The sequence below is a fragment of the Hippichthys cyanospilos genome, chromosome 2 (genome assembly GCF_059441005.1).
Source record: "Hippichthys cyanospilos isolate Australia breed blue-spotted pipefish chromosome 2, RoL_Hcya_1.0, whole genome shotgun sequence".
NCBI classification, from domain to species: domain Eukaryota; kingdom Metazoa; phylum Chordata; class Actinopteri; order Syngnathiformes; family Syngnathidae; genus Hippichthys; species Hippichthys cyanospilos.
The window spans coordinates 4,334,038-4,360,825 of record NC_142370.1 but is presented as its reverse complement, the minus strand read 5'-3'; the positions used below and the strand labels follow the sequence as shown (position 1 = coordinate 4,360,825).

General features: G+C 40.2%; 1 protein-coding gene and 2 long non-coding RNA genes across 4 annotated transcripts in view; all 3 read left to right on the top strand.

Annotated features, from left to right (window-relative positions):
• The first annotated feature begins 2,023 nt into the window (after positions 1-2,023).
• LOC148426928 (uncharacterized) lies at positions 2,024-2,513 on the top strand. The gene is made up of 2 exons (XR_015864861.1): positions 2,024-2,159; positions 2,459-2,513. It is a non-coding gene; the product is annotated as an uncharacterized LOC148426928 (long non-coding RNA).
• Positions 2,514-7,513: 5,000 nt separating this feature from the next.
• Positions 7,514-11,690, top strand: LOC148426927 (uncharacterized). 2 transcript variants are annotated; one of them, XR_015864928.1, is made up of 3 exons: positions 7,514-7,789; positions 8,728-8,820; positions 11,390-11,690. It is a non-coding gene; the product is annotated as an uncharacterized LOC148426927 (long non-coding RNA). The 2 variants fall into 2 exon arrangements; XR_015864929.1 differs by lacking the exon at positions 7,514-7,789 and having other exon boundaries at positions 8,715-8,820.
• A 1,374-nt stretch (positions 11,691-13,064) lies between these two features.
• Positions 13,065-26,788, top strand: part of LOC148426926 (uncharacterized) — a 38,532-nt gene continuing 24,808 nt past the window's right edge. Inside the window, exon 1 of the mRNA XM_088408253.1 lies at positions 13,065-13,295. The gene's annotated coding sequence lies outside the window, so the exon portion shown is untranslated. The remainder of the gene's footprint in view (positions 13,296-26,788) is intronic.

Sequence of the window (26,788 nt, the reverse complement as noted above, 5' to 3'; positions counted from 1 at the left end):
TTCTATATTGTTGAGTTGTTTTTTTTCACGCATTACATGCGCTTTTGTAATAAACACTTATTGTACTTTGCGCATTTTGTTCAGTGAGTCTTGAGGGTCCGGGTCACGGTTGTGAAAATGTAAGACCACCATCCATCCATTTTCAAGAGCCGCCTATACTCAAAAGGCTCACAGGCTTGCTGCTGCCTATCCCAGCTGACCTGAGGCAGTAGACAGGGACACCCTGAACTAGTTGTCAGCCAATAGCAGGGCACACAGAGACAAACAACTGTTCACGCACCCAATCACATCTAAGGACAATTTAGTATGTCCAACACACCCGCCATGCATGTTTGCTCGGATAGTTTGAATCAGACAAGGGATGAATGGAGGACTGCGTTCAACACCTATCCACCTGGACCATTATGAATACATGGTCATGCCCTTTGGACTCACAAATGTCCCTGATGGACCTTCTGCCTTGGAAGAATGGCGACATTGGCTGGAAGGCACCAAAACCCCTTTTCGGATTTGGACTGACTACAAAAACCTAGAGCACATCCGTCTGTCATGTTCTGTTGTAAGTTGGTGTTGGTTTTTCAGTTTTTGTTGTTGTATTTTTCAAGTTGTGGGTTTGTTAATTTTTGAGTCTCGTTCCTATTTAGTTTCCCTTGCGTGTCTTCGTTAGCGTGATTTGTTTCCACATGTCTGTGTACCTGCCCTCCTCGTGCCATCCAATAAACTTCCTCTACCTTTAATCATCTAAGTGGACCTGCTACCCCGGAGTACAACGGACCATAGATGTACTACTGCAACATTTTGGGTGGCCAACCAATGAGAAAGATTCGCATGCGTGAGTTTATCAAGGCCTGTTCTGATTGAAACCAACATCTTCTGCTGTATCCCCTTCTTGCTTCATCACACCCTTCCCCATTTAGGACGTGATAAGTCTTGCGGCAGTGCGCCTCGCTCTGCCTAGCTCCATCTGGGATCACCCAAACTTTCATGTATCCCAGATCAAACCAGCTGTGGACAGTCCCCTAGTTCCTGCAGCCTCGCCCCCACCGCCTTCTCGGTTGCTTTCCGGCTGCTCGGCTGCCGTCGTCAACGCAGAGGGCTCCGTTACTTGGTAGATTGGGAGGGGTATAGGTCTGAAGAGAAGACCTGGATCCCCGCTCGTCAAATCCTGGATCCTACCATGATCACTGACTTCCATTGGCTTCACCCTGATCTGTCAGGTCATGGGACGCCCCGGCCCCTTTGACCACATGAAAAAGACCGTGTTGGTTTTGATGTCCATGCATCACACTAGCTACTCTGCTCGTTTTGGTCAAGGCACTGACGACTTTCCTTTCAGTGTCTTTGTAAAGTGGGGTGAGGGCAGTAGTCCCCAACCTTTTTATCACCATGGACGGGTCAACACTTGAGATTTGTATTGCGGATCAGGGGGGTGGGTCAATCATATAACTGAATTACAAATGCCATTCATTTCAATACAAAACGTTAATTAGATGCAAATAAGTCCTTGTCAATGCAAAACTTTTGTATAACAAAGAAAATACCTGTTACAAATGAAAATGCTGGCAAGCTAGAACTATGTAATATGCTGAAGATAATAACTGACATTATTAGCATTATCCCCAGTCACAAGTTGTTGGATCAACAAACAAATTAGTTTTGGACATATTATCATAAATGACAACAATTCTAACAAAGAAAGTAAAACTAACAGTCGTGTGCCAGATTTCAGAGAGAGACCAAACAACGTGTGTGTCACCGACTGACTGCTCTCAATTGAAGCCACGGCATCCTTATCACTATAAAATGTAATATCAACAACTGCCCCAGGCGACGCCGAAAAACAAAGATCAAGCCAAACAAAGCACAAATCGAAAGAACTGTTAAATCAAATCGGTTCCAAAACGTCATTATTTCGAGTGCGGCCCATGTGGGCTGGTACCAGTTGTTCCACAGACTGGAAGCAGGCTGCGGAATGGTGGTTGTTCTGGAGCAGTTAAAACAGTTAGACCTGTGCCTTGGTTTTCGTTTTTTGGCGCCGCCTCTGGCCGCTGTTGGGAGTGCATTTCTGAAGGGGAGGGGGAGGTGTTCCAGTTGGGAGCAGTTATGTCGATGCCTCACGTTTGTTGTCCGTCCTTACGAGAGCTGGCCCACGAGTGTCTGTGAGTCGTTTTCTTTAGTGGAATATTTGTTGCCCTAATATGCCCATGGTTGGTCATTCGTGTCATTATAGATAATAAGCTGGCTAATGTTAGTTTATATTAGCATGTTAAACGGTGCTGCCTTTGAATGTGTTGGCTTGTTAGCATTTTCGCGTTAGCCTATTAGCATTTCATATTGAAGAGAACATTATTTGTGGTTGTATGTTTGATTTAATCTTCACAGTTGTCTACATTGTCTACATTTGGTAAGATGTGATTTTCACATATGTATACTTACGTTTGGTATATATTCTTTGCAGTTTTACAAAATAAAAATGAGTGAGAACGACACAACTATTAAAGAAGTTGCCCTCATTTTGCTGTTCGCTGTCTGTCTACCTTGACGAAAACCACCTTAACATCTTGGGAGGACAGAACAGTGGTTGGGGACCACTTTTATAGCCTACTTGGTTCCACTGTTTGCAAAACCTTCTACGACTGGTAAGGACGTAAAACTTTGCTTTCAATGAGGATGAGCTGGGTTGAATTTCCTCTTTTTTGTTTTTGTGCATCCTGCTGTGCTAGTTTGACTTTCCAGAACGGGCCATGACATCACGACACAGTCCATCTCCAACGTAGTCCAGAAGCCGACAGGAAGGGAATCCATTTTTTTTTCATCCGCAATATCAATTTTGGGACATTAAAATCAATTTGAATCTTGATGAATGAGAATCCCAATTCTTATGTGAATCAATCATTTGGCACAAAGCACTGGGAAAAGATCTTAATTTGGCCATTTGTATGAGTGGTCGTGGAAGATTAATCAGAATTGCAAAATTTGCACGAAAACTTACGCACCACGTGATGGATCTCCTTCGATCTCACTTGAATACGAGCCGCAGCCGAAGCTCACTCTGCGACACCTGCCTAACGACATTGAAATTGCCTCCGCAATAGTTGTACCTTTGCCCTTTAAATTTTGCTTCTACTTTCATTGCTGGAGATGATAATTGTACTAGAATTCAGTGTTGTCTGAATCAACACTAAATTACAGTACAAATTAAGGAGTTCGAGTAACTCTTCACCGCACTTTCAACTGAATGAAGGAGCTAGTTGACTAGTTTAATGTCCTGGCTTTTTGTTGGGATTCGTAGTCGGCGAGGCATAAAATTGCTCCGCTTTTAGTCAAGTTAAGTTTATTTGTGTTGCAATGAATCACTACTGTGAGGGTGATCAATATTAGGAGATTGGAGAAAAGGCAAGACTCTGAGTAAAAAAAAAAGAGGGAGAGAGCACCAGGGTCTTCTGGTGATCTGGGGTCTCCTCTTCGTTTTATTACAAAGACTACAAAGAAGGCGGTTACAAGTTTCAGTACTACCATATAAGGAATTGTATATGTCTGTGAGTGTGTGTGTGTGTGTGTGTGTGTGTGTGTGTGTGTGTGTGTGTGTGTGTGTGTGTGTGCGTGTGTGTGCATGTGTGTGCATACGTGCCAATAATACTGCAAGCAATGTATATTTTTTATAACATATATACAGTACATATATACAATTATTCCATCAACCACAGATTCAAAAGGATTCACAAGTGAAAAAGAAATCACACAGAACATCACAAATACACAATGACATCCCCTGAACAAAGCGCCCAGAAGAGGAAGGAACAACTCAAAAACCAGATCTGGGGAAAATGAGAACACTTCAGAAGGGACCGCAGGTGAGATCAACAGTAGCAATAGATGCAGAGGTTTCTAAGACTGTAAGGAGTCACAGTCTGGCCTAGTGGTTCCATCCTAACGAATCTTGCATCGGTCAATTGACGAAGGCCGGCATGACAGCATTCAATTTGCCTCTTACCATCTAGGCCTCTCTCTGAACCAGGAAAAGGGGGCAGGAAGGAGAAGAAGGAAGCTACAGTCAGAGGGACCCATGAACTATATGCTTGAGTGTAGAAATTTATTTTTAGTCGCGATTTAAAGTTTTCTACTGAGTTGGCTGTGTGGACTTCCATAGATAGGTCATACCAGAGCACTGGCACGTGAATGGAAAAAGCCTGAGATCCAGCAGACTTCTTTTTAGCCCCCAGGATCATGAACAAGTAACATAGGGTGATACTAGTTTGACGAGATAGGGAGGAGCTAAGCCATGTAACATTTTATAAGTAATTAACAACTTGAAATTGCACCTCAGGTGTACTGGAAGCCAATGTGGGTTGGCTAGTATTGGGGGTCACATGATCGAACATTCTCATCCTTGTCAAGAGTCTCGCTGTTGCATTTTGAACTGACTGCAGAAAGTCCAGAAAACAATATGTTACAGTAGTCAAGGCGGGACATAAATTTGATTAATGTTGTTGTTCCAGTTATGCCCAGACAAACTAAAAGTATTACTAAAGTGCTTAAGAAAACAGCTGGACAGTAAATGTTGTGAAAATCCACTTGATCTTGCTGGACTTGTTATTGAAAATTATTATTACCCTAGGTTTTCCTACCGGGGCCAACTGGGCCAATGTGTCAAGCAGTACGTACAAAAGGCAACTGCATTTGGAAATCATGGAGTTGGTTTCCATATGAAAGAATACATTTATTCTGATATGATTATGACGAACTGCGACGATTATTTCGCACAAATGTAGGGAAAGCAATGTATGTTGTCAAATAAATAAGACTAATTACAAACATGTTGCTGAGCAATTTCGAACCCTGTCAAACACTGCTGAAACACTAAATTCGCTGGATTCAGCAACATTCGCAACCAAACGGGATAGGGGTTCAAGACCATGGTTGAACTTGAGTTGGGATGTTGAAAGCAGAGAACTCTGGCACTCTATCATTCTATTGCCTTATTGGTGCTGAGGCAGCAGTCTATGGACACAGGCAGCTTGCTGAGCCCAGCATTAGTACAAAGACCTCAGGGCGTCGAGACATATAGGCAGCCAAATTGAGGAAAATGATACAGATGGGGTGAAATATGAAGACAAGTCAGGCAGGTAAACTTGCACATACTAGCCTTAAAGTCAAATGAGTGAGCTTGACAGGTGTCATTCCACAAAGCCCTGCTCCCTCCTTCATGATGCACATAAAAGGGAGCCAGGGGGCTACTCAGCTCAGTGACGGTCATTAAATAAAGCAAAGCTCACAGGAAATGACAGTGGTGGTAGAATATAGAGTGGTAGTATATATATATATATATATATATATATATATATATATATATATATATATATATATATATATATATATACAGTATTTATATACACAGTTTTTATATCACGGTCCACCAGGACCTTCTCTGCTGGCCAAATATAACCTGGCATTATCATAACTATAATAAACTACAATAATTATAATAACTATAATAAAAGTCAATTTCATTTTATTCTCCATATCCAGTTCTTTTCTTGTCATATTATGTCATTACGGTTACACTCCTCCTAAGTGCTGCAGTTTTAGTGTAAGTTTTTAGCCAATTAGAATTCACGTGTGTCGCTAGGCAGACTTCATGTCTCTCTGAGCCCGGAGGCGCTGGGCATTCACCTGAACAGTATGAAGGCTTTTGTGCAGTGTGCAATGACATATTGTGTACGGGCCCATATTTTGTTAGACAGCTGCAATAGCCAATTGACCTTTAAGACGCTCACTGCAGGAAGGCGGTGCTATTTTGATCCACCATGTTGAACTGTGAAAGTAGTTAAATATACCATATATATATATATATATGTATATATATATATATATATATATATATATATATATATATATATATATATATATATATATATATATATATATATATATATATATATATATTCATTTCTGCCACCTATGAAAGACGTTGAACCTTCCCGAAGACATCCTTTGCGTTGGCTGATGCTCCTTCGCTCAAACTACATTGAATGCAATACAAAACTGTCCGCTTATTCAGGTTACATTTTTGGTGGCGGAAGTTTGGGCAAAAATACACAGAGGGACTGACTGCGTGCATGACAATTATAATTTCGTCTGTATAGGTCGGCTGGGTGACACAGTCAATAGCGCATCTGCCTCACAGTTCAAAAGTCCTGGTTCAAATCCACCTGGGACCTGTGTGGAGTTTGCATGTTCTCCCCGAGCCCGCGTGGGTTCCCTCCGGGCACGCCGGCTGGCTCTCACACTCCAAAAACCTGCATGACACGTGAATTGGACATACAAAGTTGTCCTTAGGTGTTATTGGGTGCGTGAATGGTTGTTCGTCTCGGTGTGCCGTGCAATTGGCTGGCAACCAGTTCAGGGTGTCCCCCGCCTGCTGCCCGAAGCCAGCTGAGATAGGTGCCAGCTAAGCCTGCGAGCCCTGTGGGGATAAGTGGCTCTAGAAAATGGATGGATATATATATATATATATATATATATATATATATATATATATATATATATATATATATATATATATGTATGTACACAGGCCGTCAAAGCAGTTTCCCATGACCTCTTGAGTCTTGAGTAAGTGAATCATACCTGTATAAAACAGAATACAGCTATTGCAAGAGAAAAGATCTGTGAGGTTTGATCGGTGCCACTTGATTGAAGGTTATTGGAGAAATATGGGAGGCAAACAAAAGAGCAGTGGTGGTAGACTTAAAATGACTTGTGAATAGAGGCTACAGGTCAATGCGCTCACATTTGACCTCATGCACATGGCCTCGTCAGCTAAACATTTCCATTCAGAAGGTTGTTCGCCCGATAATGAACTATGTAAGCGGGTCAGCTACTTTCATCAAGATAAACTGATGATTCAGACGATGATTTAATTCAGTTAAATGGGAATATGCATGTAGCACAAGTGCGAAAGCATGATTTGCTCAGCAAAATATAAAGGTTATAAGCGCATAACATTGCATATCCGTAAGAGGGAGGCTGATTTGAGAGAGTACAAAATGATGGGTTTCCAGCATACCTTAAGAAACACTCTGGAGAAAGGAAAAGACAAAAGTTGATCATCATATTACATGCATCAACACTTAATCCCTGCATCCATCCACAATTCTGAGTCTTCAAATGATGCATGCACTTATTTTGGGGATGTGGAATGGATAGGGGACGATTTGTAAACCACACAGGAAGGCTGGAGCCAAGAATTGGAGCCAAGCCATTAGTGAAGAAAATTAGAGTTGGGGTGGCTCTCTGATGTACAATATTTACATCGTTAGTATTCGTTACCATACTGAAAGTCACATCATGATGACCAATTACACCAGGGATCACCAACCTCTTTGAAACTGAGCCCTACTTCTTTGTTACTGAGTAATATAAAAGGCTAAATAAATTAATCGGTTATAATGTTATTGGTATAAGTTAATTAACTCATTCAATGCCAGGGACGTATTTTTATGATCTTTTAAGAGTCCGGACATTCAATCCCAGATACTTAAGTCTGAAAAAAATAATAATTGATAATAATTAATTCAATATAGTATGCATCCATTTTAGCATGTTTGCACTTTCAAATGCACTTTCATCAAGCACCTCCTTACTGCCTCTTTGTTATCAACAACGAAGCTGAGTGGATCATTTTTCCAGCGGACTCTGACTCATTATGAAAAGGAAAAGACGGCTTGACTTGTCTCCTTCAGTCATTGGACATTGTGCTTGAACAAGCCGACATGGATGTCAGCAGGTGGGGAGAGAAACAGCAAATGGCAATCATTCACACTCTGATCTCACAACAGTCGTCACTTGAGTAAAGAACGTTCCAAGTAGAATGATCAGCAAATCATCTATTTCAAACAAATTGGACGTGTCTGAAGATGACTACCCGTAGAAGAGTCACGAAGATGTTTGAACAAATTATGAGCAAGAATGCATGTCAGATAGTGATAATGACTTTGAGGGCGTTTTGACAAATTGATATTCAGCTGTGTCAAAAAAATAAAGTATTGAAACTTCAAATCGGTTTACTATAGCAACCATAGTTTCAGCATTTGCGTCTACGTGCACGTACATTGCGTACATTAATTGGACAGCCACGACATGTGTAACCACTAAAGTAAAATTCAATTCAGAAATTCACACCGATCATTTGAAAGCTATTTACAGAAGTGGCCCATGGGCTACTCATGAGATCTTGGAGGCTACCTGGTGCCCGTGGCCTGATTTACACAGTCGGAGATAAAAATGCTCAGTTTTGAAATAGCAACAACAGCCCGCAATAAATGGAGTGCCATTTGGAACATACGCTGCTCTATTATTGGCCATCGCTGAATTATTGACATAAACAGTGTCGATTAGAACCCTAAAAAATACCACTTGCTGCTGTTGCTCTTGAAGTTTGTCTGACATTGTATGTCTGGGACAAAAACCTTTCTAGACACTATATATAGTACTTGGGCAATTGACTTGGTGTGACCTCGGAGGACTAATTGTTTCCAGGACTATGTGGACTGACCTGTAGCAAAACTTTGCTTCAATCAAATGAAACATCAAAACACAAGTGATTTTTTTTTAAAAGGCAGAAAAGTGACTGTGATTTTTATGTCATTTTTGCATGTGTGTTAGTGGTAATAATCAATTCCAGGCACAGAAGCTTGACCAATATCATCTTCATCTTTGGCCCAGATTCAGACGAACGAGAAACTCTACCCCTTGCTCCAGTTGCCCTGAAGAGAGTTTCGACGAAGGGGGAAGTGGGGACTCCAGGATTACTAGGCGGTGAGGTTCAGCTGTTTATTATTCCAATTCTATTTCCAACAGCTGAAAATTGGAGAATTAGGCAGCAGCCCTGAGCAGTTTGGGGATCAATGTGGCGGGGTTAAACCCCTGTGGCATGGCTCCACACACAGACAGCTCTTGCAACACACACCCAGAGAGGTCATCCAGAAAACTTAACACACATTAGATTTACAGCTCTAAAGCACGAGATAAGACACACGCAGATTTTACAGGTCGCTGGTTTATGCTGGGTGGCATGAGAGCTGAGCAGTTTGCACGCTCAACCCACTGTGCAGTAGGTGTGGGTTCGCTTCCCTTCTGCGTAGAGTTTGTATGGTCTTTCTCTGGGAAATCCAACATTTCTAAAACAGACATGGTAGGTACAGTATTTTATACAATCTAATTAAGGGGTATCAAATTCATTATAGCTCAGGGGCCACATTCAGGAAAATCTATTCTCAAGTGGGCTGGGCTGGTAAAATAATGAATTTGATACCCCTTAATTAGATTGTATAAAATACTGTACCTACCATGTGTAGCTAAGACAGATCTTAGCTACAGATGTGTGCTGGCGTTTCAACTGAAAAAATGTTGTTTTTCATATATACTGTATTTTCCGCACGATAGGGCGCAGCGGATTATAAGGCGAACCATCAATGAATGACCGAGTTTCTAAAAAAAAAAAAAAGCCATATATAAGGCACACCGGATTATAAGGCGCACATAGAGTTGAAACCATAGTACTGGCTGGAGTTGCATTATGCATCCACTAGAGTTGCGCTATGCTGCCACTAGATGGCGCTTCACTAAAGAGAATGTATTAAAATCAGCAAAGTCAGCAAACATTGTTAATGGAATATAAACTTTATTCATACAATATAAGCGTTGTATGGATATTATAATAAGAAATATTTGTTATAAAAAACAGATAAAACAGAGAATGCCTTATTGGTAATTGTTAATTTAACTACTAAACAGGAGCCGCAGAGCGCAGAATGGATCCAGATCAAGCTATGCACTCGTGAACGCGCGGCGGCGCAATCCTTTTGATTTTCCCCTAGGCATGTATTATATATTTTTGACCAGCTATTTCGTTATAGAGCACAAAGACGTTATGAATAAACGACAGTCAGGGAAATTTAAACGATAAACATGCAACGGTATGAGTGAGGAGCCAAGCGCAGGTGAAGGCCTGGCGCCGCCATCTTTTTAGTTTTTTCCTCAGCATGCATTAAATATTTTCAAACCGTTATTTCGTTATGGAACACAAAGAAGTTACGAATAAACGAAAGTCAGGGAAATTTAAATGAGAAACATGAGTGTGGTGCCACACACTCTTAAGTCCTCAAAAAAAAAAAAAAAAATTGGGTTGGGCCTGCAAATCAAGTAAATTAATCGTGCTGGGCCGAGTCGGCTTTAATACTCTTGGGCCAGGTCGGTTTGAACTGGATTTTTTAGGCATAAACTATAGTTTCTGCAGTCAGCACATGATATGATCCATATATAAGGCGCACCGTCAGCTTTTTAAAAAAAAAAATCAGGCTTTTGGGTGTGCCTTATAGTGCGGAAAATAATAATAGATAGATAGATAGATAGATAGATAGATAGATAGATAGATAGATAGATAGATAGATAGATAGATAGATAGATAGATAGATAGATAAATAGATAGATAGATAGATAGATAGATAGATAGATAGATAGATAGATAGATAGATAGATAGATAGATAGATAGATAGATAGATAGATAGATAGATAGATAGATAGATAGATAGATAGAAGAGAAAAAACACATATCAGTGATGAACCGTCAGGGCCAGCAAGGCCTTCTCTGCTGGCCTAACATAACCTGACATCATTATCATATTAAAATCTAATAATTATAATAACTATAATGAAAGTCAATATATATATATATATATATATATATATATATATATATATATATATATATATATATATATATATATATATATATATATATATATATATATATATATATATATATATATGAACGTCACACGCAACAGTCCAAAGTGATGTTACCTGTGTGGTTTTATGTAAATATATACAATGTCAGCTGTAGCTAATGTCACTTTTATGTTAGTTCTTTTGTGTAAATTGTTGGTGAGAATTTGGGGATGAAACGAGTAAAGATGAAAGGTGAAAGACCACAGTAAACGTGAACGCTGGTGTCTTGTGTCTCATATTATATGCCAACGATGTTGTCTTTCATATCTTGAATTTTCTTTCCTTACTATAGACAATATTTTTCTGCCGATACAGTTCATAAGATGATTTTTTTCGACAACAAAAAGACGTTCATAAGTGGCCATACTACTTTATTTGGCACTTGACAAACTAACTGTAAACACCAAGTCCAAATTACTGTTGACTTGACAGAAATAGATAAATGAAACACCATTTTGGGGGTTTGTAATTTATGAAAAATTATGATGGAAGTCACACGTTGAAAATTTTGAAAGAAAGATATTGCCTCAATTTTAGCTCCAGGAGCGATGGACTTTTGTCCCGTTTGGCATCTTTGATCGATTGCTATCTTTGTAGGTCCCGTGCTGTTTGTGATCCAGTAAATCAGGCCCTGGAGGAGTTAGAACAAAAATAAAAAACCTTTGACGAAGATCATTCATGCACTTTTGTCACCAGCCAAAATTAAATGTGTAAATGATTTTCCCAAGACAAAGAATCTTCCTTTGAGCTGAAGAAAAGCAGAACTGGGGAGCCGCAGGCTCATGAAATCAGTCGTCCATATCGTCGCTGATGAATGCAATAAACACCGGCTCGGCATATCCACTTGTACCAGAGCGAAGGGTGAAATAGGCTATCTGCAATAAAATGATTTCTCTGAGATCGGCCTCATCTTCCACTTTTTGCACCGGGCCGTTTCCTTCCCTTTGAGCGTAGTTGCTGACCAACAGAGAGGGAAGATGAATGCTTCCATTTCAGATGCCGAGGCCACCTTCTTTCATCTTCCCCAAGCCCGAATTCGCATTAAACTTGTAATAGCATACGACCCTGAGAGCCACCATTCTCATTCAGATGGCCCATGTTATATGAATGAGATTTGGTAAAATGCCAATATTTATGCACATACATTCACATTCCCATCATGGCCCTGCTTTGAATGGTAGGGATGCGAGCAGCTGTCATTTCAAATATCACATTATACAGAAGAATGTGCAAACAAGTCGGGGTGTGACAAAATATTGATATCGACAGATATGCGGTTCAGTAAATGTTAAAATTACACAGTACTGATACTCTCGTTAACTGTGTTGATTTGACTTTTTAATGTGCCTCTTACCCACCGAATAAAACACTTTTCATTACATCTTTTTTGAACATGCAAGTTACAAAAGCCTTAACACTATCACTACCAATTCTTTTTTTGTCTTGAAAAAAATAAAATAAAAACAACTTATGGCACATATTACTTGATTATATGTCTAGGATATTGGAAAAATTTGTTAAAAAAATTCCCACTTCCATGAATTAGGTGACAGGCCCTGGGATTTTTTGTTCCATCGGTTAACAACAACAACAACAACAGCAACAACAACAACAACAACATCAACAACAACAATAATAATAATATAGAACATGAATCAGAATAGAACCAGAATCATACCTGCAACCTCTAAACTGTGAGCTGTATTTTTACTAACCACACTTCCACCGTGCTGTCCACTTTTTTATAAATATTTTTAAATAAAATTATTCCCCCAGGTCTGTTCACTGTATGACATATTATATCCACCTTTTTTTATTTGCAAAGCTGTACTGTATTATACAATGGACTCTAGGGTTACGGCGTCCTTGTCTTCCATTTGTTTCATGTTACGAAGGGAAATACTAACAACGTTTGCCGATACATTTTATGTTTATAAACGTTTTGTATATTTGATTGTTTTGTTTTAATTTTACAGAGAAAAAATGGTAACCTCAAATGACTGAAGACAAGAGTCAACCACTTAAAATTACTCCAGTTTCTTCTTCTCTTTGACGAACTCTTCGCTTTCAGTCGAAGTCTGTTCGCACACTGAGAACATTACAACAACACATAAAATTCAATCTCGGCGGTCAGTCTGCGTGCTTATGACTGCGAATGGCACCACGCTCATATGTCACTACATGCGTCACTGCAAATGTCATTAAAATACCGGTCTGTTATTGGTCAGCGTCACGGGATCACTAAGGTGCCGATATGCTATATGCTATTTGATCTTGTGTGAGTGCTTACAATATCATATTTACTGTGCATTTTAGTTCTTAAGTACAACTTACCGTAAGTTGGTTAGCCAAGGGTCCCAAGATTGCTAGTGATGTTAAAGGTAGAAGTAAGAAGATGATTTGTATGAAAATGAAGCTGGACACAATTAGAAAATACAGTACGAAGAAGACTAGAATCGCTAGGGATTATGGCCGAAGTAGCTCAAGTCGAGATCACGCAAAGGTAAATCCATTTTTATTTTTTCTTTGTATATATTTTATTTATGATGTTGTTTAATTGTATAGATGTATATTATGAACAAGTAGCACTTACTATACTATTTTGTTACCAATTTTTAAAATGTATAGGCTACTGTGTACAATTTTGATGTTTTTACCTGGGGTTTTATACGCATTGGCGAATGACTATCGGATTCTATTTTACTCTACTGGCCTCTGCACTAGCTACCCATTCCTTTCAGAATAAAATGAGAAATATAACTGTTCACCTTCATGCCCTGGCCCCCCTTACTTAGCTGAACTCCTGCACCATCATACCCCTGTTCAAGCCCTTCGCTCGCGGACCAGTAGCTGCTCGTGGCGACCGGGCCTTTGCAGCAGCCGCCCCAAGGCTCTGGAATGGTTTGCCAATGTCCGTTAGATCCGCTCAGACCCTTGTTGCTTTTAATTCCCTCTTAAAAACGTACTTCTTCTCACGTGCTTTTAATACGGTTTGCAAGCTGACATCCCTGAAGTGCTGCCTTTTGTGTGTCTTAGCCTTTTCGTGTGTTTTATGTGTTTTTCTTTTATGTTTCTATTTGCACTTTTATTTCATTGGACAGCACTTTGGTTGACCACGGGCTTTTAAAATGTGCTTTATGAATAAATTTGACTTGACTTCTGTTGTTTGCCATACTCCGGAACGGATTCATTTTGTATGGTGGGGGTCCCCTGTACTTTTTCCATTTAACCCTTTCACTACCAATTCTTGATTTTGTTTTTGTTTTGTGCATACAATTTTCTTGTAGTCTCGGATACTTGGAAAATTAGTTTCGAAATTCCCAATTCCATAAATTAGGTTACAGGCCATGGGATTTTTTTTGTTCCATTGGTATTATATAATAATAATAATAATAATAATAATAATAATAATAATAATAATAATAATAATAATAATAATATCATCATCATCATCATCATAATCATAATAATGTACCAGAGAGTGAAAATGATCAGTAAATGCCCACAGTACATAATCAGTGTAATCTCTAGTAACACACATGCGGTATATTGCACATATTATCAATATATTTCTGCAGTACTAGATGGTTAATTGCAGAGAAATTGTACTGTGATGTCATTTCATTTTATTGCCCAATCCCATTTTTTTTCAAAAGTGCAGGGACACATTGTTCCAATTGGAGTGAAAGGGTGAAAAAGACTAGTTTCATACTTCAGACATAACGTTTTTTTTTTCCCCAAATCATCTGTGATCCATTCATTTTGAAGAGTAATGTTATAAGATGAATTTATATTAATATTTGTATGTTTTTGGATGTGATCTGTGATATACCCTTGGTTGAAATGACTGCATTAGTGTACTAGACTATTTCATTTTTACAAATTGACTGAGTTGCTTACTCACTGTTTTAAATTGTGACAGAGATTGAGCTCTAACCCTCACAAATAACAACCTTTAACTTCATTACTTTTTGCCCAGTCTAATTGATGAGGATCATATGTAGACTTACTTAAAAATAAATACTTTTTGTATGTTCTTTGAATCTTCATATTTTCCCTTTCATAAACATCATGGTGGATTGTAAATTACTCCACCAATGCCAGCTTTACAAATGCAGATGTGGCATTTTGCAATTATTTGCTGGTCCATCATTTACAGCACAGTCCCTTTCGACATCATCGGTCTGTTTCTGTATTTCTCCGAGTACAGATTCAGTTTGTTTTTTTTCCTCATTTTCAACCCTCATATTAAGCCGGTTGACTTAAAACAGCGATAACTCAAAACAGACCGATTTTTTCAACATCTGTTTTTGAATAACATGAATTAGAATGCAATATAAGTAATATATCATTTACAAGGCTTAATACGATTTTATATCCTGTACTTCTAATTTGATATAGGATGCATATATTTTAGAGTGTTTGCGCAGAACATCGCAAAATGTACTTTTGTCAAGCGCTGCCTAATTGCTTCTTTGTTGCCAACAATGAGGCTGTGTGATTATTTTTTTCAGCGTATGTTTGACACCCCATGGGCTGGAGAAATCTGGAGAATGAATGTTGAGAAGCCGACATTTAAGGATTCCAATCATTTTAAGTTAAACAACGGCTATGGACAGGTGTCAAACTCATGGCCCAGGGGCCAGATCCGGCCCGCCATCTCATTTTACGTTCCCTGCCAAATGCTAATTAGGACTTGAACTTTCAGGTTAAAATACCAAATTTGCGAGTCGTCTTCAACTTTTACAAATTCTTCAGAAACAACAAGCATTTTATATGGTACCGATCGCCTTTTTGGACGGTTTTTCAGAACTCGGCAAATGTGTGACCATCATCTTTCAAATGTATTGGACTTCACAGTCATAACGGCGCTCCGAAAGAAACTGCAACTACAATGTGGCCCATGATAAAAATGCGTTTGACACCCCTGTGTTGTGTTGACCCACGGATAAAGGGACGGCTCGACAGCGGTTTCTCAAGGAGCAAAGCTGGAAGTTGGGTGCTTCATATGATAGCAAATGTCATGCAATTGCACATACAGTATTAAGGACAGCAACCTAAAAGTACAAAATCAAATGTTTAATGTGCTCCATGTGGAGATTTTCTGGAGCAGCTAACAAGTGAAAATGGAGATAATACTGTGCAGGACAGGGTAGGCAGGATCTCTCCTCGATCTTGTTCAGTATTGTAAATGACTCTGTGCAAGGTGGAAAAGAAGTAGCAGACAGCAGCAGGCTGCAGCAGGCTGGAACGCTTTCTGGCTGTATAATTGAAAATCATTCAGACAGTTGTACAGTTTAACCTTGGAGGGCTGTGGTCTCGTTACTAATTGATGTGTTGGCATGTGCTGGCAATTGAAAAATGAGCTGCATGTGGGCGTCCCTATTTACCTTGGCTCTTTCATAAGAGCTTTACACAACAGCAACACTTTAGATGCTTGAATAAGTCTGCAATGTTTCTTGGCGTTTGCCTTGAAACGTTTCCATTATGCGCATATTCACTGTTGCGTGGATAGGATCGATCTCCTGGAAGTGCCTTCTGGCTTTCGGAACATTCACTCTGACCGTCGCTAGCTGTCTTGAGCCAACCGCTATGTTTTATCGTGCCGCCGTGATATGCCCGTATCTGCTGCTATTTGGGGTGAGCGAAAGTGGGCAGTTTGTGAAATGTTCTTCTTATGGAGCCTTTCTACTAGCAGGAGGCCTGAGCAATGTGCTTCTGAAGCAGATGCAGGAGGCCTGAGCAATGTGCTTCTGAAGCAGATGCATTATTGATGGATGACTGATTGGGAACTCAATTACACAAAGATTACATGGCTGGCAGACACTGGGAAACAGCTACTCTGTCAGAGAGATTGAATTAGAGCATGGGAGAGGAGTAAAAGTGTCCTTCAGAAATGCTGCTCATCTTTCTCCAGACCACCTGAGAATGTGAACAGTAGACAGTAGACAGAACAGTAGATTTCGCACGTCATTTTAATGCGCCGTTGTGATTGTCACCAATTGTGCCACCTAAACATAGTTGGTAATGGTTTATCACCAAGTTAAAGCTTCAAAATTTCTGAAAATGTTTCAACTGCCATATACCTGGGAGATGGGAATCATATACACCAGGGGTGTCAAAATCATTTTTATCATGGGCCACATTGTAGTTGCAATTTCTCTCGGAGGGCCACTGTGAAGTCCAATAAATTTGAAGTATGATAGTCACAAAATTGCCTAGTTCTGAAAAACTGTTTAAAAAAAAAAAACAATCGGTACGAAATAAAATGCTTGTTGTTTCTGAAAAAATTGGAAAAGTTGAAGACCACTTGCAAATTTGGAATTTTGACCTGAAACTTTAAGTCCTAATTAGCATTTAGCAGGCCACATAAAATGAGGTGGCGGGCCGTAACCCTAAAATTTACACATCACAAATTTACCCCAAATTTTATACATTCTCTTGATAAATTTAGACATTTTTTTTTAAATAATATATTGTTTTAACTCTTTTTGAGCACAGCCATTGAGTCACATCTTTTCCATTCTATTTGATAGTTGTTCCATAAATTGACACCTCGACCAGATACACATTTGCTTGCTGGTGGCTAGTAAAAATAACAACAAAAAAACCCACAGATGACCCGCGCTGAACTATAAGGCGCAGGGCTGAAAACATGAGGAAAAAGTCGTGGCTTATAGTCCGAAAAATACGGTATACATAACCCATTTGATCATAAAGATTATGACAAAGGCTTTATTGTGGCGAGTCACGGATTAGATTCAAATACACTCTAATAATGCGGCTTTATCACCGTCATGAATATGTAGTGAGAGGAGAATGTTAGGGGTTAATTAGGGTGAGCAAACATCCTCTTTCACCCTGACATTTTCACTTTTTCCACACCCTGTACGGCCAACCCAGGAAGTTTTATAAATTCATCAACATGTCCGACTAATTGTTCTTAACAAGCCCAGTTAGCATGACTAAGCATGACTAACTGTCTAATTCATCTTGGCCCAGTCCTTAGATAAAGCTGTCGACGCAGGAAAGTGTGAGCCGGGACCTTGGCCCAGCTGTTGGTGGCGCCCGACTGACCCTTTTTGTTATGTCTTGTAATGTGCAACGCTTTGCTGAATGAATAAAAAACAGGCAGGGGCGCTTGAGCAGTTGAATTAGTGCCGGCAAAGCATGAGTTCGCTCGCCAAGCTTTTTCCCTGTACCATGGTATAGAAAAGTCAATCTTGGCAGGTCTGAGTTACTCTTTTTGCTGTTTAGCAGCTAGGCTTGTCCTAGTCTTCTTTTAGAGATTTCTCTGACACTAACCCTTTCACCAACATAATTCAAAATCACTTCGTCACTGTGTGTATTGTGTGCAACTGGTTTTATAATTTTATTAAAAGCGCAATTTCTCTGCTATGACAACGCTTAAAACCGGATTGGAAGTTCTCAGAAATGCTATTTAGATCGATACGAAACACACCTGACTGAAAAGATTAGGATCATTTTCAAGCTCCTGCACAGCTTGTCAATAAGCTAATCCTTTGAATCAGGTGTGTTTCAGAAAGAAAAGCATGCAGGAAACCTGCCCTCGGCGATTGGAGTTTGCTGTATGGAGTATGCTGCAGTTCTTCATAAATCAACTTCTCCAAGACTTAAGAAAGAAACGGAAGCTTGGAGATGGGCCTAAATCACCTTGGACGTCCCAAAATACTACTTGGTCATGGTGTCCCTTGACCAGCTGACTACACATTGCGTAATGCAAATGTTAGGTGCTCCTCCACAAGACCGTACCGTAAGTACGACGTGCTCAAGCCGCTTCTGCTTGGGAAATTCGGTTTGTCGAAGCAGGGCAAGACAGGCTCCTTTGTCTGCCCAGAAATGGTGGCAGCACAGCAGTGGGATAAAGGGACAAAATGATGATCACTGTTGGGCTCGATGACGGCAGATTCCTGTTTCTGCACATTTTCCTATGTCAGCTACTGCCTCTTGTGCATGCAATGTTGGCTAAATACATACATACATTGGACTGGCTACCGGTGATTACAAGGGCTTGGCTGAGGAAGCCGATTGGGTCCTCTTGGCAATGAACTGTTGTGCTGTGCAGAGTGTGGCAGTGGATTCTCTCCTGGAAGAAACAATGGGCGTGCAAATGACAATGGTGGCTGGAGTTGCGGTAACAAAGCGGCGCAAGAAGGCTCTGTGCTTCTTTGATCTGTGTTTTTGCTTCAAGACTATGCATTGTGTTTCTCCTTGCACCTACGCCGGAAGCTGTGGGACGTCGGTATTCAGTAACGGCGAAGCTACGAAAGTGAATTGCTCTTCATCACTGATTCTTGTCAGGGAAATGTTTCTTGGTGGACTGGGGATCACAGTTCATTGTGCTTACACTCACAGACACGGACAAGGCAGCAGCTGGCTGGAGACCACCGCCGTGCGCCCGTCAACAGCATTGGCTCTAGGTCGGTGACAGCACCCTTCCATGGACGCGACTTCCAGTGGAACTTTGTGTCATGACCCCACTTATCGGCGCAGATTTTCCATGCTTTGTGCAGCCTTAAATGCACAATTCTGACAGGAAAATAGCATCTAGGAACATTATGACATAATAGTTCAATTGCAAAAATATGAAGCTAACAATATGCAACACCCATATTGCATATATTGTGTTTTTCCAACGTCATGCAGCCCCACTTCTAATGTATGACACCTTGAAGTCGAGTGTCCTCTTTTTTTGGAGCACAAACTATGGTCACCTTTGTATTAATGTCATTGAGGATGCATCACAGCATTCTGAGGTCAGAGCTCATTGTTTTGGTTGGCTGCATTGGTCCTCAAAATGCCACAAAACAGGCAATTTTAGGAAAGCAATTCTGTGCATTGAGACAAGAAAATAACAAATTTGAAAGCTGGGGTTTACGCCACAAAATAACACTGTTCCCAGATGGAGTTTAATTCAATCCACTTCAAGGCTGCCGTCAGGCTCAGGTCTGCAGTGTGACATTGCAAAGGGAGAGGTAATTACATTTCGGTCCACTCGGGCAACTCGGCTTCTATTCAGAGGTTGCAGTCCATGGCCTCCTCCTGTAGACTGCGGCCAAGAACTGAGTGTCCCGTTGTGGACAAACTACTGAAACAAATTATTACAATAGCAGTCTTGTTTGCGTTGTAATGAATTTGGATGGTTATTAAAAACCTAACTGGAAGCTAAGAGTGGACACTCAGTCAGTTATTGATGGGTGCCTCTTTTGCTTGTTAATGATTGGACACTTGAAAAAACTGATGCCTCGACATGAGCTCGACTAAGCAGGTTAGTACAGTATTTGCGTCCTTTCTCAACCCATTAATGACTGACTCCTGTTTTGCTGGCAACAGACGGTAATCTGTCCTTTTTTTGTGACCAATGAGGTTGCTTCAAGCACCCTTCCTCCAAAAGAAAAAAAAGTTTAAACTTCACACTCTGAATACAGTATGGTACATTTACCGTATGGAAATATTCAGTGAAATTTAAAGTGCCACAAGGTGGTGACAATAATGTCAATTATTATGTACTGTCCTGGGAATGTTGATCAAATATTAGTAAAACTACGTTATCAAAATGCTCAAGACATTGATCAAAGTCTATGCCGAATATTGTGTTTTTTGACAAAGGGCCTGGCCAATTCAGTGCCAAAAATCCTGATAATTCACTGTGACAAAAAACAGCCACTGTATCTTGACCAAGATATCTTCTCTAGACTTGAAATGTCTGTTCTCTCGGGGTGGCTTGGTGGCACAGTAGTTAGCACGTCCCCCAAACAGTTCAGGGACCCACGTTCAAATCCACCTCACTCAGGACTTCCTGTGTGAAGTTTGCATGTTCTCCCTGAGTCCATGTGGGTTCTCTCCGGGCACCCTGGCTTCCTCCCAAATTCCCCCAAAATACATGGATGGCAGGTGTATTGGACATACTTGTCCGTAGGTGTGATTGGGTGTGTGAATGGTTGTTGATCTCTGTGTGGCCTACAACTGGCTGGCAACAAGTTCCAGGCGTCCGAAGTCAGTTGGGATACAGTCTGCAACCCTTGTGACAATAAGCGGCTCTAGAAAACGTCATGAGCTGTCATGAACAGATCAAGAGAAAATAAATCATTGTAGTGGAAGGGACACCTACTGGCAAAAGGAAATACATGTTGTTTTGGTGTTAAGTTATTTACCTCTACCCTACCAACCTTAACCCTAACCTACCTCAAAACCAGACCAATTTCCTCTACATATCTGTGTCTGTATAACATTAAATCAAATACAAAATAAGTAAAACAGTCATGGCCGAACATATTGGTACCGTTGCAGATAAAGACCCAACAACTCCAAATGTCTGTAAAATAAGTTGAAATTGACAAAAGTAATTGGTGCCTCAAATTTTTTATGAAACAAATAGTAGTCCAGAAAGTTTGTGTTTTAATCATCACTTAATATTTAATTTTAAATGATAGATTACACAGAAATGGCCGGACAATATCAATGGTACCCTTTTAGACTTGCAAAAATAAATGAATTTCAAGCAGGTGGTGAGTTTACAGTGACAGCAATCTAGTAATTAGTCATCCAAGCAATTTAATTGGAGCACACCCCTCATTCTGCTGTTGTGTGTCATAACAGAAAGAAAAGGACAGCAACCTAAAAGAAAGAAAGAAAAGCAGAGAGTTGGGTATTTGTGTGCAAGGGGACCAATATTTTCGTCCATGACCGTATGTAATTTACAAGGCTTAAAATTAATATTATTGGATCTTTCACATTTATTTTCAGTTTTGATTGCGGACCCAATTGAATAATAGTGTATTGTTTACATATCTTTGTGAAAGATTCCTGCGGGTTCGGGTATGACCCGGGATAAACACACATGCACACGTTCATCGCGTCAACAACACTTCGAAGATTTATTATTACCAAATTGTCTAATGCAGTTTACAAGCCAATTGTCCAAAACAGAGATCTCTGGATCATTCCCGTGTCAAGATGAGAATGATGCAGGTTTGTCTTCCATCTTTTAAATTCGCCGGTCCACCAAAAGGCGTGGGCCTATGGCCAGGTCAAAAAGTCGTTTCCGGTCCGCTGCTGCCCCCTTTCGCTTGAAGGTTTTGAATCTAGCCATCTCAGTACCTTGGCGAATACTCTTGGAGATACATTGGAGGTCCCCACAGACCGAGACCTGTGGGTGTCAATTGACTGAAATGTGTATTCGAGGTTGAGAATGGAACAATGCGCAGTGGAGCCATTTTCCTTCACTTCTAGGTGTGATGGTGTCTGTAACTGCAGGAGGGACCCCTGGGGGGTGACCAGACCACAATGTGCAACTGATCTTAATTACAAGTCAAGAGTGAAGAAGAAACTACCAATCTACATTACACTAGAATAGCTCCAGAGAAAATTAATAAAGCTTCATTATCATGTACAGTATAAAAATATATAAATCCCTTCATTATGTATGCCTCTAATTCGATATGCATCATTTTTAGCGTGTTTGCACTTTCAAACGCACTTTCGTCAAGTGCCGCAAACATTGACCCATTATGAAAAGGAAATGACGGCTTGTCTTGTCCATTCACGACAAAAATGTGAGAGCAACGACATGGCGCGCGTGGATGTCAGCAGGTGGGGGAGAAATACATCAAACAGCAACCGATCCACGCTCTGATCTCACCACAGTCATCACTTGAGTAAAGAAGTCTTCAGCAAAGCACTTCTGAAGACCTCCATTTCAAACTGATCATCCGGGTCTGAAGATGGCTATCTGTGAAAGAGTAACGAGCGTGTTTGAAAAGATGACGAGGAGGAAAAAGAACGCGTCCAAGATAGCCCTGTATTCAAATGAGAGGAGGTGTTTGGTGTGTCAGATTGAGATGATGATTTAGCGGGCATTTCGACAAATTCATATTCACTGTGTCAAAAAAAATAAAGCCTTGAATTTTCTAATTGTTTAATTGTTGCAACTTTGCAAATTTATTCTGAACCATTTCATTTTCAAAATAGTAAAATTCCAATGTGCAATAATGCCAATGTGCCAGTACCCCAAGAATCACTGCTTTATTTTGACAATTAAATAAGGAGAGAAATTGTCATTTGAATTCGGCAACTAAATCTTTGACCACATTGTGAATTGTAGTTTTCTTCATTGTTTTTACTGCTTGGTTTTTAGGTTTGTGGAGTTATTCACAGTGTCTTTTAGGCATCGACATAAGGGTTGTTTCCTCGTCAATATAAATGCAGCCAAATGTGATATGTCAAAAAAAAAAAAAGAGTGTCAAAAATTGGATCTACACATAAATATTTATTTGGGCACTTGCATCATGAATCCAGTCTTAGCGTTTTTAACTGAGTTTTCAATTGCTTTTCTGATGCTCTCAATTCACATGTGGTCATGTTGTACTTGTCCATTGTGGACTATTGATTGTGCTGTGATGAAACTTGTGACTAAAGCTTAGTTGTATCCCCGTAGAATAAATCACAGTATTGACCCTGTGCTTATCAATAAAGGTAATGACAAACATCTGGCCCCACCTTTAATGGAATCGACAGAGGCTTCCTGGCAGCGGCCCCATGTTGGCCATGCATAGATTGCCCTGATCTTTTTAGTAGGAATCCTCTCTTAATATGCAAATGAGATGTGATTAATGCAATCACCATCAAAAGTAATGCTGTAATAAAGAGCTGACAATCCTTGTATGAAGATAAAATCCGCATAAACACCAATAGAAATACCTTGAATTGTCTGCTGACAAAGAGCCTTGTTTATTGTGATTTAGTCTAAAAAATGGCAATGGCAGGCTGTTTGAAGTCAATGGAGGAATAAGTGGAAAGATCAAATCAATGGTCACTTCACAAAGGTCCAAAGGTGCTGAGTTAGACTTTTGGAGTGGCCTGCAGAGGCAGCACTTTGTCTTGTCCTGCCTCAGGGAGTCAAGCATGGACCTCTCGCCACAGTGCTACAAGCTGTGGGTACTTTTACTCCTTTAAATTTACTCAAGTCCATTTTGGGATTAATTGTGCTATCCCTCCACCTGTGCCATTTTCACATGTGAAGAAGATTTTTGATAGCCAAACCCATATTCAAACCTAATTCATCTATAGGACAGGGAGAGACAGCCAAGCCAGGGCAGCTTGTCCTTTGGGGGCATGATCCAGCAGGTGGAGCAGGTCCTCTTCCTGGGGTACTTGGCATTAGGGTGTTAGGGGGCAAGTTAGGCTTGACCACTAAATGAGCTGTCATTTGACCATGGTGGTGAGGTTTGCATGATCCAATTATCCCAGTAGACACGCAAACCTTATCCATGTTCATTAGTTTCCTTTTGGTTCCAGAGGTGAGGAGAAGAGATTTTGCACCGGATCGGCCAAGTAAACAACAACGTTTCATTTAATTAGGTACAATATTTCACTGTAGAAAATGCAGAAGTGGCAAAAATGTGTGTTTGGGGGTGCATAGCCAGACAATCAACATCTGTAGTAAATGATTGGCCGCGGGTAGCACTGTTGTTCTGAATAATGGCCACCAGAGGTGAGCAATTTGTCAGCACTGACGGACTGCCCGTCAGTCGGTCACTGAGGGACAGACCCGTTTTGCTGACGGGCTGACGAATGACGGGAATGCTAAAAAAACGGCAAATTAAAAATGTCGTAAGTGCAATTTTCATCCCCACGTTGTAATCACCAGGATAGACAGTACATCAGTCCACCACACCCGTTTTGCTCACTGAAATTGGTATAAATCAATGGACTTGCATGTTGGTCTGTCATATTACTGCATCTTTAGAGTTCAAATTCTTTAGATTTCAAATTTGCATGCTTTCTCTAATTGGCTCTCGGCCAGGAAATACAAGAAAGAGGTTTTTCCATTCCCTAATTAAATACGTTTTTTTCTAGTAAAGTCAACCTCAGCATTACTTTGTTTTACTTATACTGTATGTGACATGAAATATGGACAAATTTAGACAAATTTGAATGAAAACCATCTTCTTACTTATTCTATACGTGTTTATAAATGAGAACCGACATCCATCATTAGAGTATCATGTAAAGCATGGGTTGGGAACTCTGGTTCCTCAAGAATCATATCCTGCCTATTTTTGATGTCACTCGCCTTTTGCACCTGGTTCAAATAATCAACTCATCAGCAAGCCCCGTGGAAGCCTGATAATGATTCTCATCATTTCAATCAGGCATGTCGCAAGTAAGACACATGAAGAACAGGCAGGATATGGAAACGGAGTTCCCTACCCCTGATGTGAAGCATGATAATCCCATCCATTGGTCATGATTGCCAATTACATACTTGTCTCAGATGCAGTTTGATCAACATGATGGTGTATTACAGCTTACGGTTAAAGCCCTTAGTTGAGTTTGCTTTCATGTTACTCTTATAATTGCTGTTTTGTTGTGTTTCAAGTGCAGTACAAAAGTAGAGGTAGAGACATTGGGTTAACTTTAAGTGCAAGTAAACAAGATGTTTCATTTCATGGTTTGAAATATTGGTGCCAAAAAAATTCATAGTTAATTAGAAATAAATCGCCAATGTGCCAAATGTAATCGATATGCATATATTTCACAGTGGAAAGTTCTATATATCAAGATATGGACCCTTAGGGAAGGGGGATCAGATGGTGTGTTACACTCATAGAGGGATGAGACTCCGCAGCCTCCCCCAGTAAGGTCGATTCATTGCTGCTGGAAAGCAGGGTTGTTCAGGCAGTCGAACCCTGGATTCAGGGGGAGCAGGGTTCTTTTTTAATTTTTTTGGTGGTTTCCCTGTGTGCGTGACTGGGCCTTCACAAAAGTTCTTCTTTTTGAAACAGTGGCAAGTGTTACTACAGGCAGTAACATGGCGGGGCAGCATGGCGGCATGGCTTAGTGGTAGAGTGGTCGTCTCCCAGCCGAAAAGGTCGTGGGTTCGATCCCCCGACCATCAAGACCATGTCTAAGTGTCCTTGAGCAAGACACTGAACCCCCAGTTGCTCCTGATGCTGCGTCATCAGTAGGTAAATGACTAGTTAGTGTAAAGCGCTTTGAGTACCTAAGGTAGAAAAGCGCTATATAAGTGAAAGTCCATTTACCATTTACCAATGCGGATGGATACCCTGCTGTCCATTTGGTATCACACAGTATCGCACACACTATCAAATGAAATGCTCAGTCAAGTTATCATGAATAACACACAATTGCACCCTGTCGACAGTATTGAATTCCTGAAGGCAATGCTTCAGCAAGAAATTACTGCTCTCTGTAAAAGACAATTTGCAACAGCATCATTCCATCCCTGATGCAAACTTTTCAGCTGACATTTCATGTCATAAGGTTTAGCAAGCAAAGAGTTGACAGAAATAGTATTTACTCTTTATTCAAAATCAAGATCTATAAAACATTTCAAACTAAAAATGTATTGTCTCAGCAATCGGGTTCTGATTTTCTTGGGCTTATCCAGCGATAGACAGTAAAGTTTTATCAGAACCTCATAAAATTCCATCCCATCTCCCTAGGTTTCTTTCTTCTCTCCTTTTGGACTTCTACCTCATTTAGCAGATGGGCTGGAGGGCCACTAAAAGTGACCATTAAAGCAGAGGAAAAAAAAAAAAAACTTTTATGAGATTCATTCCATTATGCTGGGCTTTGGGACTTGTTGTGTGCAAGATCTGCTTGTTCAAAAATTCAAATAAAAAGGTCTAATGTAGCCTTGACCAATTGATACCTACATTTGTTATAGTTTGTCTGGATGAAAGTCCAGTTTGAAATTTTGCAGTGCATATAAAAACGCACGAACAGCACATACACAGCAGCAGGTTGAAGTAGTCGGATGAGCACTTATGCCAATATGTCCATATTATACTGTACATTCACATACGTATTTAATAGGAAATTGTTTTGAAGTTTGGAACACACCTCTAATGTTTCTGTTCTGTTTCCATCGAAGTTTTCCCCTCCATAATTCATTAAAAACACAGTAGTCCAGAACCGTCTTGTTCCCCGGCAATCCTGTTACTGCTGGGA